Genomic DNA, 3,982 nt, shown 5'->3' with positions numbered 1-3,982 from the left:
CTGATGGCTGGGCGTAGGGAACGTGGTAATACGATCCCATTGTTGTAGCGTAGCGGCCCTTGCCAACACGGGACGCGTTTGGTTGATCGGCCTCCGCTTGTTTCGGGAACATGTTCTCGTGTTGCGAACAAATTGAGAGTTATAGCAGACTCTCGTGAAGGAGAACGCTCGTTAAGCGAGACGCGCCTGTGGTTGGGAAACGAAACGACGTGAATGCAAATGTTGCAATGAAACCACAAATATACAAATGAGCGATCAAATCACAGCATCCGTGAGAGATGGTGTGTGCAAGATGAGTTTGTTGAAGTTGAACTGCCGGCTCCACTCAATTTCCAAAGTGTCTTTCCACTTGGGCGAAGACTCACCACCTCAGCTGCCTGGACGCACACTTCGCAACCAATTTCCCTGATTTCGACGTGAAAAGGTGTCACTAGGCACGAAACCCATTTCAATGCCCAGCCTAAAACAATGGATGTGACCGCGGCTGAAACGAAACAACTCGTTGAAATGTCACGTGATGAGTTTTTTTTTCTCACGGAAAAGAGAGAATCCGCAAACCCCGACATCTTAACGCGTGCCTCGAAACCGATGGTACCCTTTGCAAGCATGTAGTGTACACGTGAGTGAGCGCACTGACTTTGGATGTGACCGCTGAAGGTGGGATGTGCAATGTCAGCCACACCGCAAGATTTTGAGAAGCTGTGTCGCATGCCTCAAGCAACACGCGTCTCGACACTCGACCTGGTGAGTCCAAATTATTGCTTCATTTATTTATCAAAAAAATTCATATTTGTTGTTCTATAATACCGACACAAAATGAACGTACAGAAATATCCTGTCACTTGAAATGTTTTTAAATTATGGTTATTGTCAGTTTAATAGGAATTTTGTCTTCAAATAGGGTCATATTGCAAAATTGTTTTGAAAGTGCTGCTATACAGTGCGGTTAAATTGCAATCTTCAGAATCGAATATTAGTGTAATTGATTAATTGCAAATATTGGAGGTTATTCCACACAATCAAAATATTCAAGTTGATCTGTGCAGAGTCCCAAAGACGCCAAGCGTCCAGCAACAAACAGCACCATCAAATGTCAAAGGAATGAGACCCACGTGAGTATTGAACACATCGAACACAGAGCCTAGGACGAGGGTGGGCGGAGCAGAAGTGGTGGTTACATCGAGTTTCCCCCTCCCAAAGGAAAGTGGAATATTGACCACCTTGCTGAGAGCTGCATACAGAATGGCATTGCAGCCCATGCTCGTTTGGAGCAGCAAGACTCAGATTTTTCAGTTTATGCCAAAATACACTTTCATTTACAAAAGCAAACCTGACAGCTCATTTGCGAGTCCACTGCTGTACAAGGGCCTCCACACACCGTGTCGGTCATTTTTGTTGTTCGACCATACTTTACCATGCTGCTCGGTATGGGTTGGGGGGGGGTACAGGATCTGTTCAGATGTCACCGATGTCAGCCATGGCCAGGAATCAAACTCAGATGACGCAGTGCATGAACCACTGCATCATCACTCCATCCATTATCTTGGATCCAGCTAAAGGTAAAAACAATTGCTGTAACATTTTTTTGTTGCAGCAGGAAACCATGAATAGCGAATACAGTACTATAAAGACAAAATCGGTAGCACACGGATACCTTGAGTTTGCTATATCGCAGGTGAGTTCGTTGTCACATTGTGTTTGATATGCCGTTATGTGACACGCACTTGCGAGATCATATGGATTTGTTTTACTGAAATCATGTGTTTTTATGGTGAATTCCTGATTTAGACCCCACCCCGCCCTCAAGCTGGCTAATGTAGACGCAGAGCAACAACTGCAATCTCACATTCAGGTGGTCAAGCCAGACAACCGCGCCAAGAGCAGTGGAGTGTATCATCACTGTGATGTCTCTTTCGTATTTGTGGATCGGGCGTTGCGTCGTTATATGCTGTACGGTCTGTTCTGGATGACCACAGTCACACACTACTGGGGAGTTTTTAATTTTCCACTTGTGCATCAGGTATCCGCATCTACTGCCGTGGTTTGTGCAGTGGATACAGTTTAGGGTGGACCATGAGCTTCGTGGAAGATCAAACCTAGGGATCTTCTTGCGTTGGCTCTTTCACAACAAGGCGGTGTTTGTGGGCGATGGGTGAGGGGCATGTCTAGTATGCGAGACTGAGACTGCGAGCGCAAGACATGGAAACGTCTCCTCGTGGTACATGCAGGCAGTGGTTTGCAAGGCTGGCACGGCCCGGTTTTATTCATTCGGGCTTTAATCGTTTTTTTTATATAAAACCGGAGCACCTGGATCCTGCCCAAATCCGGTTTTATTCGGTTTTATTAAAGTGAAGTCGGGATTTCAGTCGCACGCACCTATTAGCAGCGTTCGGGCCGGGGCCCGGGCTCAGCCGCCGTGCGCGTGAGTCACGCGCACGGCGGCATGGCCACGTCGACCGCCGCTGCTGCTGCGTCTGAGCGAAACTGCTCGACGATGGGATTTATCCACTCCAAGTTGAGGAACAGCCTGGCGCCCAGCACAGTCGAGAAGCTCGTCTTCATTAAGTCGAACCTCAACGCGTTCTACGACTGCCCCACGCCCGGCGATGGCCACGACAACACCGAGTCCAGCGGCGAGAGCGACGACGAAGACGACGCGGCGGCGGACGACGACGACGAGCAGGATTGAAGTGTGCACGAGACGCCGATAATACAACCAGGTTTTAATCGGCAAAATCGGGTTTAATTCCATTAAAACCAATAACCCGATTTGTCGGGCAAAAAAAAATCGGGGTTTTCCCACCCTTGAGTGGTGGTGCTGGCCTATTTGGTGACCCCGAGCAGAAATTGTTTTGCCCCTACCCCTTTCCTATCCATAAACTCATTGTGAGGCGACACGGAAGATGTAGCAGTTTTATATTGAATCACTTTTTAAAATATTCCTTAGAAATTGAAATCGAGCTTAAATTTATTCGACCTCTAGTGTCCTGAGTTCGAGACCCTGCATGATTATACAGTTCTATTTTCCTATAACGCGGTAGTTGCGTTCCTGAAGAACACCGCGTTATGGAAAATCGCGTTACAATAAATAATGTACGGGGTGCTTAAATTGTTTTAATACTTGTGAGAATGTGCAACAATACCACAAGAAATGTGCCTCCGGGCTCTGGAGACCACCTAGAGAAGATTCCAGGCATGTGTTGACAATGATGGCGAGCAAGTGGAGACTCTTTGACTTTTTGCAGCTATTAACATACATTTCTTTATCATGTTACAGTGTATTATCCGTTCTTTTTCCATTAAAAACGATAGTCCCATATAAGTGTTAAAAACATGTTGAAGCACCCTGCATAATATAGGGTAAAGCAATGTCTGCGATAACACGTGATGTGCGTACGCAGCCTGAACAAAGACTGAGGCGTGTGGGTAGCATCAAGAGCATCCAGCAGCATCCCACCTTGTGTGATGCTACACCGAGGTCGCCTTACAACTGCTTGTTCCTACTCGCGCAACGTAGTTCTGTTCACTCGATTGCTTTATAACCAATTCGTATGCGCGTTATAAAAATGTGTTCCCTAATACATTCATAGAATTATATCCAATTCGCCTTATGAAAACACGCAGCATTACAGAACAGGGGTTGCGCAATCAGAGGGGAGGCTGAGCGCGTCGCTGCCTCACCTCTCGTCTCTTCCTGTATTTGCAGCGGAGCTCCGCAAATTTGGCGACTTTGACTATAAAAATGTTTGGAATCGTACAGAAATGACATTTATAACACAGATCAGTGGGAAAATTTAAATTTTTATTTGATTATTCTTTTTTTTCGTAACAGCTATTCTCATTGGAGTATGACAGGTGAGGCTGTGCCTCCCCTGACCGCACGTCCCTGCGCTACACGTACATACAAGTGTATTTGATTTTACATTGAGATATGCCGTGCTGTATATAAGTTGTTGATCCTTGTTATGGAGGTGGTTTTATT

This window comes from Petromyzon marinus, chromosome 25, assembly GCF_048934315.1.
Source record: "Petromyzon marinus isolate PM22_M1 ecotype Great Lakes invasive population chromosome 25, UKy_Petmar_22M1.pri1.0, whole genome shotgun sequence".
NCBI classification, from domain to species: Eukaryota; Metazoa; Chordata; class Hyperoartia; order Petromyzontiformes; family Petromyzontidae; genus Petromyzon; species Petromyzon marinus.
Note: the sequence above shows the minus strand (reverse complement) of the source record.